This window comes from Drosophila takahashii, chromosome 2L (genome assembly GCF_030179915.1).
Source record: "Drosophila takahashii strain IR98-3 E-12201 chromosome 2L, DtakHiC1v2, whole genome shotgun sequence".
Taxonomy (NCBI): domain Eukaryota; kingdom Metazoa; phylum Arthropoda; class Insecta; order Diptera; family Drosophilidae; genus Drosophila; species Drosophila takahashii.
This window is the reverse complement of record NC_091678.1, coordinates 5,014,442-5,030,746: the sequence shown is the minus strand read 5'-3', so window position 1 is coordinate 5,030,746 and position 16,305 is coordinate 5,014,442. Positions and strand designations below refer to the sequence as shown.

Genomic DNA, 16,305 nt, shown 5'->3' with positions numbered 1-16,305 from the left:
TTGGGAAAAGGGAAAATTCGATTGCTTTTCCCCCATTCACTAAATGTGTCACGTTTTGAATTTGTTCTACTTTTAATATTTGCTCAAATATTTACCAGGATTACGTGCCTGGCCTCGGCAAAAGATGTCCGTGAAAAGGATGCCGGCGATAACCGACGAACGAAGATGACTCCAGTTTCCTTAAGCTTCTTCCATTTGGGTGGGTTGCCCCTCCAACCACTTTTCCATTTGCCACGTTAATAATTTACTGTCAACTTGTATATTTATTGCTTAATCACTCGGAAGACCACAGATAATGCGGGCAAATGTGTGTGTTTGCGTGTGGCCTGTCCATAAATCAAATTCATTTCGGCAAATGAAGTCAATTTGCAATCAAGAGTCGATGGCAATGGGATCAGTGCTGCCATTTTGTCCTCTTGAGGACGAATTTTAAAGGTCTTTATTGAAATATAGGTTTAATATCCTTTTCTAAGAGCCTCAAAATAGGATTATGAGAAAAGGTTTTACATGAATCTGATTAATAAAGCTTTATTAACTGATATCTGATCCAACCATAAAAATCCGTCAAAAATCTAAAGATTTATAAAATATTCAATACACATTCACTTAAAATAAATCTTATATTAACAAAAAATGTTTTATTTTTTATATTATTTTAGACAGCTCATAAAATATATGTCAGCACTGAATATAATATTTCAAAAGCACTCACAAAACCCAAGTTGCTTGTCGATATCAATGGGGTTTAGCAAGAATTATAGTCTCAGAAATTGATGCAGAAATCTATGGTGGAGGAAAAGTCTACATTTAATTACATTTATGTACATGTCAAGTGATAATCACTTAGTTATTGAATAACATTTGACAGAAAGGTGTAAATTAAATTGATTTTCTGATTTTCTGTCAGTAATGTTAGAAATGTTTAAAGCGTTTATAAACAAAATTAAATTCTAAGGCCTTTAAGCATCAATTCAATTTAGTGTCCGCCAAGCCAATAATTATCCAAGTTGCTAGTCGACCTCCCTGGTGAACCCATAAAAAGAGCCATTAAGCGTCTTCTATGGCCAACCGCTTTGGCAGCTGGCTTTGGCCGAAAGCTGGCAAAGTAGTTAAATTAACAACTAATTTAAAACAATTTTTATGTGGCAGCCGGACAAATGGCTCGTCTCCCTTGCTTCTCAGCGGACAAAGAGCCATGTCACTCCAAGGACATTCCACTTTCGAGGGGGGGGGGGGCTGTGGCCTGTCATGTGAGTGGACAATGACGTCTAGACAAATTTATAACGACTGTTGTTATCCTGTTGGCGGCATTCAGCAAGGGCAACAGCAACATTCCGGCCATTCCATTCCACAGCGGACATTTAATTTTGACACCAGGATTGACAAATGCTGGCGGGGTTTTGGGTCAGCTGCCAGGGTTGCCATCACAACGCTTGATGTGGCATTTGTGTCAGGGGAGTCAAGTGTCAATTAAATGCTCTGCGTGCTCCGCACTTAATTTTCCGACCACTATGGCCAACACATGGCGTATACGTAATTTACTTCGCCACAACAAATGACATTAAGGGCGGGCCCTCGTACCCTCTATCTCGTTCGGTACTCTTTCTTTACTGCAGACTGACACTTGACTTGTGCTTCCTGTTTGTTTTGTTCGCATATGTACATATGTACCATCCGTATCCTTTACAGCGGCGTTAAAGTGCCAAGCAAAGAAGTATAATGAAAGCGCCACAAAGTATGCAGCTGAAACGCACACATGCACAGGAAATAAACGTCGCTTGAGTTAACAATTACTGACACCATTAAAGTTACTCACTGCCACGCCCACCGCCCACAGCCCAACGCCCACCACCTTCAACCTTTTGTCTGGCAAAAAGCTGCCTTGATGCACTGAAAGAAATGCCATATTTTCTTTAACTAAAACCTTACGGTGAAGGAAAAGCTATTTGTGAAATATAAATTTATTTTGGAAAAAACATTATTGATTATTTTAATGTTCGGAATGCGATGATAACTTTATTTCTCAAGGAATCACAAAATAAGAAAGAATTCATTGGATTGGACTTGGACTTGGATTTGATTTTTATAAAAATACTGAAGCTTAAGGTTCTTAAAAAGAATACAAATATTTGAAATCATTTATAAAGGTGTCTGAAAGTGTGCTATAATAATACTATTTATAATCAGGTATTATTTTCCTAAACTATATTTAATCATTCTTTTCCCTCTGTGTAGTTTTCTTGCAGCATCATCTCCATTATCCTTAGCTCGCCTCATTGTTGCGCCTTGTCTTTGTCTTTGTGTGCCCTGTGTGTTTGCGGGGGTGTCACTGTACAGTGAACACCCCACAGCGTACGTGCCTGTGTTGTGTCCCTGCCTCAGTGTTTGTGTGCTGGTGACATGTGCCTGGCACAGATTGCACATTGTCTGCAGCAGGCAGCTCACAGTTTCTGTGGTCCTGCAACTTTTTTGTCCTCCAGCCGACATTCTCCATTCTGAATTCTGAATTCTGCACTCGCCATTCGCCCCAAATGACAACTAGCAAGCAACGAGAATTTTATGCAAACGACGGCAAACTTTTGCCACAATTGAGCAAATTGCTGTCCGGAAATGTGCTTTGATTCAATAGCCTGGGGCCAGGACACTATTAGAACAGGACACCAGGCACAGGACGCGTCCAAAACTTTGGTCCACCAAGTAATTTAGAAGTCCATTCGCCCCCGAAGTTGCAGTGGCCGCCCAAAAGTGTATTTATAATGCCAATGGCTCTCGCCACTCCAAACTGCAATTTTGAGCAGTTAGCAGAAAGGGGCAGCAGCTGGCGCCATTAACCCATTAAAAGCCCACAACAAGGACCGCATCACGTAGCGGCCCGGGCATCGTACACCGAGAGAAATTTGTATAGTTTATGGTACAATTTTTAGATTTAACAATAAATTATTTTTAATTTGAAATATTTAAAATTAATTTTTAAGGGAAATAGTTTAAAAAAAACGTTATAAATATTTAAAATACGTAAAGATCACATTTTAAAATCGGGGAAAAAATCATAACAAAGTATCCTGGCATCCTATATAAACCCATAAATGTTAAAATATTATCTATCAATTTTTTTTAATATTATTAACCATTTAATGTTATTTTTCTAGGTGTATCATAGTGCATCAGGTATCCGGATGGATCTCGGGCGCCGCAAACACAGCACGTAGCCACTTCTGTTGAGCATGGGCAACCCGACAGATACGACGGGCTTGAGGGGGCTAAAGGGGGTTAAAGGCGCTACGGGGGGTCTAAAATGGGGGCTTAGGGGTAGAGGGCAGTTAAGTACGGTCGAGCACGCACACACACACACACCAGGTAGTTGCAGGTACTGCAACGTGGCCATTAAATCAGAGTTAACAACTGCCTGTTCCCCTGCGCACAATGGGTCAAATAAAAAAGAGATAAATTCTCGTGTTTATAGTGAAAATTTCATTTTAATCATATTATCAAATTTTCAATGGATTACCACTTGTGAATAATAATTATTTCTATAAGGAAGATATTAGTAAAGGAAAGCAAAAGAGGTAAATATTTCTGAAGTTATAAACACTTTTATAAAGTCTTGTATATTTTTATATTTTTTGTTAATTTATTATTATTTTGTTATATTTTCTTAGGAACTAAAAAGTTATTAGATATAAGTAATAAGTTTAAAATGAGATAAATAACGCCAACCATTTCCTATCTCAGCATAAAATCTCTGCATTATACAGTCAACCATTATGGTATTCCGAAGGACAACTCGACCAAACAGCCTCCGGGTGAAAAAGCTCTCAAGGATCCCACTGTGAGCCATTCACCTGACCTGTTTGCATTAGCCCCGCGCTCCTGGAGCAGCTGCATCCGCTGCCAGCCGGCAGCTGTTGAAATCACGACGACGAAAAAAGATTAAACTGCGGCAACAACTTTGGCTTTATTTGCAAAAAAGTGCAGCGAGCTGGGTGGCTGGCTGGCTGGCCAAAAAACAATTATTTGTATAAACGGTGGCGGGGGAGGGTATATTTATTCTAAGGCCAGAGGGGCTTCCCACCCCACGCCACGCCCACTCACAAGGACGAAGCATGAAGGCGAAGGATGTGCAGGGGGAGCTGGAGGAAAAACAGTGACAGGCGAAATAAATTGAGGGAGGTAAATGCCAGCAGACGCCACCTAGCGGACAGTGACGGCGAAATGGCAACATATGCGGGAGCCACCTGTTGTTGTAGTTATTGCTGCTATCGCTGCACTCCTCCCACCCTATTTCCGTCCCTGTCTGCCACTGGCTTTCATTTTTGTCCCGCAGTTTTATTTCATTTCACTTTTCCATTCGCTTTGTTGCTTTCCCCACCGCCCCCCGCCTTGATTTTCCCATTTTTCCCAGCATTTTCCTTTTTTCCCCCATTTTCCCAGCAGTTTCATCTCTTTCATTTCGTGCTGCGTTGTTTTACATTTTGTAATTGAATACTTTAAGTGATTTCTGCTTTGACTTTTCGCTGGTTAATTGACAAAAAACAAAACGAGTCTAAGCAAGGTCGCATCAACTTATTTGGCTTTGAAAAGCGTCACTTGGGCGAATTGAAAAGATTTATTTGCAAATCAAATGAAAAGGTCTCTTAACAGATTCAGATTCAGGGACTCAAAGGACCAAGGGGATCATTACGGTCCAGTGAGTTGTAAATAGATGAGTAATTGGTGACATTCATTTGATTTATTTGCTCGCTCAAATAAGAAATAGGTGAAGTAAATTCCTAGAAATGTGACTAAATGAATTGAATTCTTGGAAATCAGAAAAGTCCTTGAATAGTGTAGCATAAGTTGATGGGTACATTAAATTACTTAAGTAACGTACTTGTCAAATTAAATATTTACTTAAAGCTCCTGTAAATATTTGTTAAATCACATCGGGATCAATTTTTATAGTTTCAGCTAATAAAAACAAATAGTTTTAAAAAATGTTTTAATCAATAGTTTCTTGCACTTTAAGTATGTAATTTAGAGTGCTGGCAAGCTTTAGACTTAAATAGCAAAAAATCAAATATTAAAAAAAAATTCTCTATTGACCCCGACGTGATTTGAACACGCAACCTTCCGATCTGGAGTCGGACGCGCTACCGTTGCGCCACGGAGTCTACAAGGAAAAGGCCACCCGAAACACAAATATAAAGCTGTATTGCTGGTACTCGCGTGCCTAAAAATAATATCCCACTAAATAATGCGCCCCGACTTTACCGCTGCCAATGTTGTTATTCTTATTGTTGTTGTCGACGACGTCATTGCGTCCGTTCACTTTTGCCGCCCCCTCAATCGCCTCCCGCCCGCAAATTAGTTTATCTCGTTAAATTAGTTGCTTTCAGCTTGGCGTTCGCCTTCAGCTATCATAAAACCATTGAAGACCGAAAAGCACATTTAGCTATGCGATAATATTCACTAAAATTAAGTTAAAGAAATTTTAAACGAACTTAATTATTATATTATTTTACTTCAGTAGTACAAGTTTGACCCATATATTAGTTAACATAAAATCATAAATATATACAATCGCGTTTAGCTTAGATTAGATAAGCCATGACGTCGACTGCGCAGCCAGCGTTGCTGCAGCAGAATTATCAGCTTAGTTAGGTTTAACCCACTTAGGTTGGGTGTTATAAAAAACTGGTTTTTGCAGAAATGATAACTGCACTTGCAACTTGTTTTGAGCACCAATAAAGCGATGGCAAACAGAAATCCATTAGGCGAATTTCTAATGGCTTGACCAAAGTACAGTAAGCTCACAAAAAGTGTAAATTAGAAAATATTGTGGAAATACTCTTAGCTCCCAAACTGATGGAAATTGATATAGGGGTTTCATAAGCTGTCAGCTCTATTACCATTAGTCACAAAATACAAAAAACAACATAATAAATATTAAGTAAAATATATCTGTCCGAAAGACTCTTTTATGTGCAAGAAATAATAGTAATTTATTATAGTTATTAATTGAATTTTTGGCTAAACACACCAAAATACTCCATTGAGTGAAATTGCAATTTAAATATTCATATTCTTATTAACGAGCAATGTGGAATAGAATATTTATGCTTAGCCTATAGCTTTATTGCTTATTATGTTTACCTAGTCTATAGGTGAGCTTATTAAAGTCTGTTGTATTAGCCCAATCACCATGAGTAAGCATACTAAGAAAACATATACTTTACCAAGTATTCAGGCTTTCAAGCAAACACAAAACTATTTAATGCCATCTCTTTAAAGATTCCACAATTTCGTGCTGTACATTTTCTGGCTCTTGAATATTTAATTTACTCGCCAACTGCCCGAAAAAGCATAAACACGAAAGCTGATTGAGATCTCCGGCTAGCAGGTTCAACATCTGTATCCATGAAATACCAGAAAACACCTGAATTCATGGGAATATGGGCGCCTATTTATAGGTTCTTGATTAGTTTGCCCCGAACTTTCCACTGCGCACTTGAATACATTCGCTATAATTGTATTCAAGCGCAAATCCCCTAGGGAGCCACACGAGCCAACCGTAACCGTAACCGTAACCACCGACCCCTCCAGATCCCTAAAAACACCTCAAGACCCCCTCCTGACCCTCGATCCCTACACTACGATACCCACACACACAGAACCATTCATGCTTATGGGGCACACTAATAAATACTCAACAGTTGCACATTTGAAAATTTCTGTGGAAAATGAGCGGCAAAAGGGGCCTGGCGAAAACTGAAACTAAATAAAAAGCGAGATATTCGTTCGGCCTTCCAGTTTTTGTTTTAGTCTGTTTGTGAATACCCTGCCAAACAATAAGTAGTCTTAATTTGACGTTATTTATAAGAATTCAATTTTATTTATTCCTATTTAAGATATAGAATGTGCCTTCAAGAAATGAGAAGAAACGCTTATGATATTTTTAAAAGTTTTCATTTTTTATTGTCTTGTCTTAAAAATTATGAAAGTAAATAGGACCAAAAATGTTTTCTTTTGTAAAATAAATATGGTACTTTTTATTTTTTCCTTTTTTATTTTTAAATTAAAAGTCCAATATTTTTCATTCTATTACTATTTATTATACTATTACTTTTATACTTAAATAAGTTAATCTTAAAATATAATAATTAGAAAGGATATTATGACTTCGACTCCTTGATCTAAGCAAGTTTTTTCATTTTTTCCTTATTTCAGCCGCAAACTTTTTCAGCTCGTCCTTTCACAGTGCTGTCTGTAATTGTGTGCTGCAGTGTGTGTGTGAGTGTGTGTGTTTGCGCCATTTGTGTGCCTCTTCGCATCCTGATTGTTTGTATGTGAGGAGTGCACGGAATTGCCAGCCAGGCGCTCAGATAACTACGCAGGCATCCTGGCAGCTCCACGTGGAGCAGGAGCAGGAACAGCACCCATACCATCCAGTCGCAATGTGCAAATGTGGCGAGTACATCGAGTAAAACGAGCAAAACGAGGAGTTGGAGTGGGTGGGCAAGGATGTCTGAGAGAGAGCACTCATTAATAAGTGAGCAGCAGCACAAAGAGAGACACGAAACAGGACGAACAGGAGCAGGAATCAAAATCAGGCAAAAAGACAAGCTCAAACACGCACACCAACTGAAAAGCTCGCATAAAATCCGAGAGTTAATGGCCGCCCGAGTTTTTTGCTCAGTTAAGTAGTTACTGCTGGGACTCCCAGCATAAGCTCTACTTAATTCGTTTAAGGACAACGCAAGTAGCTTTGTCCTGCCCACCACCCACCGTCGACCACCCAAAAACCTGAAATGTGAAACCTGAAACCCAAGTCACAGGGATCCCGGCTAGAATTTTCCAGGCTGCCAGAGCGTGAAACGAAAAAAACAACTGGTGGAAATGTGGATGGGCAACGAACCAGGGAACATTTGTGCAAAGTCCTTCTTAGCAAGGAGACTTAAATGAAGTTACGATTTAGTTAGCTTCCGGTTAGTCATCGCATATGCAAATGCCGCATTTTATGGCACTGCAATGCCAGTTTCTTGGCAAGAAAGTTTCAAGGTTTTTACTTATTTAAGTAGAACATCAAAGATATAAATATTTAAAGTACAAAATATACATATCATTGCAAATAGCCTTTGGGGTGTATAAATAAAGGAAATAAAAGTTTAGGATATTTTTTAAAATTGTGCATTTTTATTACTTTTACTTATTTATAATAATTTTAAGTAAAAGTATAAATACTCAAGTTTTATATACTGTCAACAATCGCTTTTTGCATTGATTGAGTGCGTCAATAAAACATGATTAAAGGCTCTGATAGCAATTTATAAGCGAAGAAGGTTGTCATAGTCCCCCGATAAGATATGGCTATGAATATCTATAAATATCCAGCTGGATATATATGGCATTTGAGCAAAAGAAGGAAAGCAAAAGCAAGTGGTTTATGGATGGAAAATATGTACCCACTCATGGATAAATAAATCATCGCTTTCTAGCCAATTTGTCTTTGATAATCCAAATCAATTTACAGCCCCAGTCAGGCACTCGTAACTTTGCCCATCGCAAAGTTAAGAACTTTGCCTTAACTTGGTTAAGTACCAGGAATATTTCCCAAGGTGCCTCCACATCCGCATCCTTCCATCCTTTCATCCTTCCACTCGCCAACTCGTTTACAGCGAACATCCTGCATGTGTGGATGTGTCAACAGTTCTTTTTTAATTAACTTTACAGCATCGACGGCAGTTGCACAAACTTATTTAATTAAATTTCGCCATTGAAGCAGCTAATTAGATTTTTAAAACGCCACCATTGTGTTTGTTGTTCCTGTTTTCTGCCTCTGCCGCCGATGTTAATGATGATGATGTTGTTATTTTGTTTGCTGTTTGGCTGTTGGCCTGCTGCCTGTTTTTACTGCCCCGTGATGCAAACATAATTTTTGGCGAGCTGGCCATAAAATAGTTACAATTATGTTTGCTTAGTCGGCTGCGGGCCGTGTGCGGTTCGGGTTCTCTTTTTTTTTTGGGGTATTACCGAGGCCCAAGGACTCGTCGGATCCTAGCCAGCATAAATTTGCATAAATTTGGGGGCTCATTTCGGAAAAGCGGCTGCTGAAAATCGATAGTGAAATTTACAAGCGAATGGCAACAAATTAATATGATTAATTGGCACGTTGCTGGTGCGTGGAAACAACCAAAAGGGGGAAATTAGGAATTAAGTCTACAGCTCGATGGGGAAATACTCAGTAAAATCCAACTTTTCAATTCCTTGGAATTAAGTTAAATTTTTTAAAAACTTTGTAGTGTTTATAATTCTAACAAGAGAAAGCGCTAATTTAAAATTTATTTTACATTTAAGGTGAATTTACTTTACGAATAACGGATAAAAAACATCTGTCCATTAAAACTCCTATTTTATCTTTGTATTTAATTTTAAAATAATTGTTTAAACTTTAAAGACCTTGCTTATGTGTTTTCTTCTAAGGAAGGCTAAAAAAAGTTTAATGCGAATACAAATTCTGGTAGAATACTAATAAATAAATCCATTTATCAAGGAAAATTAAAATATATTTGTGTAAATAAACAAGAGGCTAATATACCCACTAAAAACCATTACCCTATGAGATTGTGGCCACTGCCAATGGGATCGGACCTCAGAACCACCGCTGGCAGCAAACAAAATCAGAGCGAAAAGCTCGCTGACAGCAGGGTTTTCCACCGGAGGCGGAGGTCAAAGGGCGCCAGTGGCAGCGTCGAAAGGGGGCGTTTGAGGTTACGCGCGCACACAAAACCGGGCTGAGGTGGGTCCACTGATTGACAGCACGTGTAAAAATTGATGTCGGAGGTCAGGTGGGTGGGCAAGAGTGTGGCAGGGGTCAGTCAGGGGTCGTGCCAATTTGATAAAAACTGTGTGCGCAGAGAAGGGATTTCATTGGCAGTTTAACTGGGTGTTAAATTGACCAACAAATGCGCCACTACAAAAATATCGAGTATCGCAAATATGTAGCAACACACCTTTCGGCAGGTGTGAAAACAGTCGACAGTACTTGTCTTAATGAAACTATTTTACTAATTGTTTAACATTGCTGTAAGTAATTAAGTAAACATAAAACAATTACCTTTGTGTTAATAAATACGTACGTATTTTTTATGATGGGAAATAAATGAAGTATTTTTAAAGCGATATAAACAATAAGCATTCCTGTTTTATTTTAATATTTTTATTTATTTAAATATGCATTTTATCATTTTAAGCACAGCAGGAGCTCCGCTTGCCTGATTTGATTTATTTTGATGAACCAAACGATTGTAAAAAGAATTTTTGTTTCCCATTTTCCAGGTGTCTGACTCTTTTCTGCGAAAAACTCATTAAAAACAGTTTGCAAAACCATTATTTAATTTGCTTCAGCAAATCCACAACCCAAAAATGTTGTCTTACTTTTTATTATCCTTGGAATGGCAGCAAAAGTTTGGAGAAGCGGATCCCAATCGGCCATTTAACTCGCAGAAGTTTGCAACGGAATATAAATGCGAGAATTTCTGCATAACATTTGGAATTAATTCAAACCGAGCTTTCGCCATAGTGAACTCAATAATTGCGCTTGTTAAATATTTAAAAGCCAAATGCACACAACGGGCCGAGAAGAAGAAGAAGCGGCAGAAGCAGCAGCAACAGGCAGGCGGATATAGACAGGATTTTATATAAGCAAGGACGAGCATGGATGTTGGCCAGGATGTTGGCTGGATGGCTGGCAGGCAGGCGCAACTATAAAATTCATTGAGAGCAAAGTTAAGCGCAAACTAAAGCAACAAGTTATGCAATGCCATCGGGGGGAAAATGAAGGTGGAAAGTGGAAAAGCGAAAGGCGAAGGGGGGCCATGATGTCGTGCCTTGTAAGCGTCACTTAAAATGAACCGAAGCCGTTGCTAAAACGTGCTCCGTGCGCACTTGAAACAAGAACAGATTTAAGTGCACGCCCTCCCATACCCACCCATCCCCACCCACACCGAAAAACACACACCCACCCACCCAAACACCCAAGGCTGCTCCGATATTTTTGTCACTAAGCATTGGGACCTCCTCCGTCTGACAAACACTCGGGCGTATACGTAATCTGGCTGCGAGGGCGGGCCAACGGGGCGTATGCGTGCGCGTGCTTTAATGAATGTGCTACTCTACGTGTGTATGTGTGCGATAAGAATCCGTTGTGGGTCTCTGGGTCCCCGATAATGATGAGTATCATTAACTGCCTGCTGTTGACATTAAGTTGCCTGCCGCCGCCATTGTCCTTAAAGTCCCTTGTTCACTTTAAGCCGATTTTCCAACCTTGATGGGCGCTCTTTTCTCTTTTTTTTGCAATTTTCTCAATTTTCCCTTTACCAGCCAGCCATTTTGTGACATTTCCCGTTTTGGATAAACGCATTTCGCGCGGCCTTCGGCGGCCAAATAAAAAAAAGGGGAGAGCAAAAATGCCATACGCAACCTTTGACACTTTCGCAATCAAGGCAGCCAAACGGCCAGCAAATGCACCTGTGTGGGTGTCATTGTGGCAGGCGAAAAAAAAAGAAAATATAAAGGACCCTCAGAGAAGCTTTGGGGTTTCATAAATGCATTATGCTGAGCTCACACTATTTTCCCCTCCATCTGCAGCAGCAGCTCTTCTTTCGACTTGCAAAAGAAAACATATTTTATACAAGTTTATAAAATCATTTTGCATCCAGCTTGTTGACGACATAATTCTGGACTTTGGGTATAATACTTTCGGTCATATTTTAGTTATAAACGAAAAAGGGTTTGCAGCTGACACTTAAAATCTGTAGGATTATTAAATGTTAAATATAAAAAAACAGTAAAACACAAAATATTGTTGGAGAAAAAAAAAATGTTGTATTTATAATGAAACAAATAACTGAAAAATAAGAGAAACATTTCCAATAAATATTTAAATAGAATTTTCTATTTATTTTAATTATATTTTCTTTTTTTTTTGTCCGCTAAAACAATTAATTTTTTAATGAAAGCTCTTGATAAATATTTAATTTTTAGGCATTTCCATTTAGCTTGTTTTACGTTAAGCCAAAGGCAAATTGAATACAAAAGAAGGGGAAATTAACCAGAAATGGTGGCGAGCAGTGAAAATAGACCGACTATCCGACCGCATTTGTTTGGCGTTGGTTTAACGCAGTTCTATCGATTCGCCATGTCAGTTATGCTGCATCCACAGACAACCACACACACATGGAAACAGTAACCCATACATAGAGCCCCTCACACACATAGCCTTGCTGATTGCTTTGCCGATTTTGCTCTATTTTTTCAGGCTTTTTTCGCTTACTTTTTTCCAGCCATTTCTTTTCATGCTGCCATTCATTGATATATGTGAGCCATGTGTGTCCTGCGTTTTTGTGCCGAATATCAAGGTAAAATTCCAGCCTCTGCAAACTGAAAACTGCAATTGCTTGGCAGAGTTTACACGGTTATCTGATAGCTTAATTTGATTTGCTGCTCACAGACACTCACTCACACTCACTCACTCACTCACTGGCACACAAAAGGACTTTCACTTGCACTTGCACCCAAACAATGGCATTTCCCCTCTCTCTCTCCCTCTCTATTTATCTCTTTCCCTGTCTGTGGTTTCCACGCTCGATTGCCGCTGCCTTTGATTTTCATTTTCATTTCTCAGTGCAACAATTTTCGGTGCAATTTTTCATAGCATACTTTGGGGAGTATCTAGCATTTGGCATGCAAGTGTTTTACAATTGATAAATGGCCTGCTTTCTGGCAAATCATTGGCAAAATAATGCATTTGCTGGCATCCGAAGAGTATTTTCATATTTATATGTAAATTAGCTTGGACAGAGCTTATAGCCTTCAGCATTCTTTAGTCAATTAGAAAAGTTGACTTAAAATACGGTAATTTAATTAAAAAAAAAATTTTTTTTATTTTTACAAACTTTAATAGAGTTTATTTAATAACTATTAGTCTAATAGGTGATTTATTTGTGATTAATTTTGATAAAATAATTAAATATCTAAATAAATCTAGTAAAGTCTATAAAATCTTCTTAAAAAAAATAAAAAAAATTTTAATACCGTGAAATTTTTTTAATTAATAAACTATAATAAAGTGATTTAAACTACTATCAGTCCAATTTTATAAATGTTTTGATTATTTTTAGCTTCAAAATTTCAAAGATACCACTTTTCTATTGAACAACACAACTTTTTATCTTTATCAAGTCTATTGAGCTTCAAAAAATGTTCCAAAAAGAAGTCTTAATTGGAACGAAGTTTATTATAAATAAAAAATTTATTCCGTGCAAGGCTACTTAAGCTCCGCTCCTCACATGAGCCTGCCAAGTTCGCTGCTTTCACATTAACATTTTTTAATTAAAAACAGAGCAGGAGAGACTGACAGAAAGACAAGAGAGTGCTGCACGTGGCGTATGAGTGATGTGAGTTTGGGTCTCAGTTTGCATGTGGGCGTCCATCACCTGGAGCATTTGTTTCGCCAGAGCCTTATGGCGTTTCGCAAATTTTCCTTGGCTATTAATGGCACGCATAAGAAATGGCAGATGCCTTTTAAGATCCATTTAAATTTATTTCCCCTTATTGTTTGGCATAAATTATTGAAATGGTGTTTCCATCTGTTTTCTCCAGCTGCAACTGTCGCTGTCCTCTGGCACGTGTTCATAGCCCATTTACGAGTCCGTCCATGCAGGCACACATCCGGTCAACGAACGTGCTGCCCACGGTCTCCTCATCTTCGTCCTCGTCCCCGTTTCCATTATCCATTGCACGGCGATAATTTGGGTCCACAGCCTTGGGCATCTGACCCACAATGGGACACGCCGGGAAAAGATAATGGAGAGCCAGAGGAGGCCGATTAATTACATCTCCGAAATCTCCGAGAAAGTCCTTGTAAATGAAGGCAACATTGGTTAAGGTTGACACTCATTGAAGTTGAATAACGCGATGACTTCGCATGTACCATAAATGCGTTTTCAAATTAAGAAAACGAGTTTCAGTCATAAATAACACTTTATAAATATTTATAAAATAAATATTTGGGCGATTAAAGGCGATTTTAAAGTCTATTTTGATTTTGGAAACAATTCTTAATTTATAATATGGGTACTTTGAAAGACTGAGATTATTATATATGTTATATTTTGTTGAATAACTTAATATGTGGATCTTTCAGACTTCAGAAATTTTTATATGAACTATATTGCCATTTAACAAAGCTCATAAAAGTTCTCTCTACATGTTTGAAATGGCTGGCCAAATATTCCTTCTAAAATTCCAGCACTCTTAATCGACATTTCGGTTCTCTTCTCTTTGGCCTCCATTTTTTTGCACAATTTTCATGTTTGCTAAACTGCTGTTCCTCTGCTTCCTTTGGGCCGTGTTTTACATGCATGTGGCCCCCGAAAAAAAGGAAAAAAGAGCGGAAATATGTATAAAATATACATAAAAAATAAACATTACTTATGCTCGACACGTTGCCCTCGCCGACGACGACGACGGGCTTTTGTCGCTGCAATCGAAGAGCTCACCTGCTCACCTGTTCACCGGTTCACCTTTTCCACCTGGCCGTGGGCTTTTCCCTGTGTTAGTGTTATCGTTTACCTGTCTGTACAGGTGAGAGCCTGCAGGCGGAAAAGTCGGGGAAAGTCGATGGCGATAAAAGCACACACACACAGCTACACAAACCAGTCCCCAACCCATTCGCATTCAAATTGTTTGGGCTCTGGCATTGGCAATTTGCTATCACAGTGCTCTGTGGAAATCGCAAATTGAATACGAAATTGAACTTTCGCCTTTCGGCTGGAGAAAGAGTAGCGGGGTTTGTCGGAAATTTGCCATAATTGCGTTGAATGTCGATGACATTGAGCACAGGAAACAGTTGCAGTAGCCTCGAACCGAAAAAAATGTACAATAAAATGGGGCAAACTGTGATTTGTGACCTGCAACTTATGCGAGACAGAGTACCGTAAAAAAATACAGCCATTCTTATCGTCTCGCATCAGACACAATCAATAAACATGGCGTATACGCAACGTGGGCCCACGAACAAACACGACGCACACAATTCATAAATGCCACGCCTCGCTGGCCCACCTGAGTTATTTTTTAAAAAAACGGATCAATATTACCCAGCAGCAGTGAAGAAAGAGCAGAGAAAAAAAGAAAGCCCTTGGCTAAGACGTTGACGTGGCAGCTGTGTGTCCTTGCAAGGACAATTGTGTCGCCGCACCCCGCCCCCTCTTGTCCCACATTTCTGGCCTGCCCTGCGAATGTGTGAATTTGATTTTTCCTTACTTTCATTTCGTTTCTTTTTGGGTGCCAAGGCTCGACAATGGACTCGGCTTTGACCCGGTCCCAGTTCTGGGCGGGGATTCCACACTCAAGTGGCAATTAGTGAGCCATGCCACGTGCCGCAAAAATTAACTCAAAAATACCAATGAATACACTCGAGAAAATCTATACAAGTTTCGGAAACGTATTGTTGTGTTTATTAATACCTATCGAAATGTAAAAGTAATTTTTTAAATCGGAGCATTGAAAAGTTATGAGCAAATCATGAAATTCAAGCAGTGCAAGCATTCGCTTGGCTATATGCATGATAGTCGATTTTTGAACAGGAGGTATGAGTCCTTTCCGTATTTCTGTGCTATTTAATTACTAAAAAATTCAAAAATAAAATTTTTATTTACAGTGTAGAATTACTGATCGTCTACCTTGAACGTAACCAAACCAAAACCCAAACAAAACAAAATCATTCAACGAATACCAATGTAAATATCATCACCATCATCGGCGAGCAGCTAAAACAACAGAGAACCTTGTTAAAATAAGCTAAATTGTTTACGAATTGCGGAAAGTAAAGGCGTTTAAATTACAAAAGTTCGATTTATGTCCAAAGTCTGAAAATAGCAACAAAACACAAAGAAAAATTTCCAATACGATGCGGAAAGGAGATGTCAAACGGTGGATTTATAAATAAATCATTTAAAATGCAAAAGGAAAATTGTGGAGGCTAAACGGGAAAACACAAGCTAATTATAGGTATTTTTAAATCTACAAAAATATTCCTATATAGAAAAAATATATTTCATATTAAATATTTAATTTGGAATGACTTTTTCACCTTTTTTCACTGCAATGAACGAGAATCTAAAACGGCGACCGCATCATTTCGCAGACCGCAAATGTGGAAAACGTTTGGCAAAAAATTGGCTCAGCTTTGATTAATTAACTTAAAACAGCTATTGACATTCGTGTGAGCAAACACACACACACTCGCCAAACCAAAAACAAACA

The 16,305-nt window shown here is 38.6% G+C and overlaps 1 protein-coding gene and 1 non-coding gene across 4 annotated transcripts in view; both read right to left on the bottom strand.

The window, feature by feature from the left end:
• Positions 1 to 16,305, bottom strand: part of LOC108057808 (uncharacterized) — a 49,051-nt gene that overhangs the window by 13,293 nt on the left and 19,453 nt on the right. The gene's annotated exons all lie outside the window — the stretch shown is intronic.
• Positions 5,079 to 5,150, bottom strand: TRNAW-CCA (transfer RNA tryptophan (anticodon CCA)). The gene has a single exon. It is a non-coding gene; the product is annotated as a tRNA-Trp (tRNA).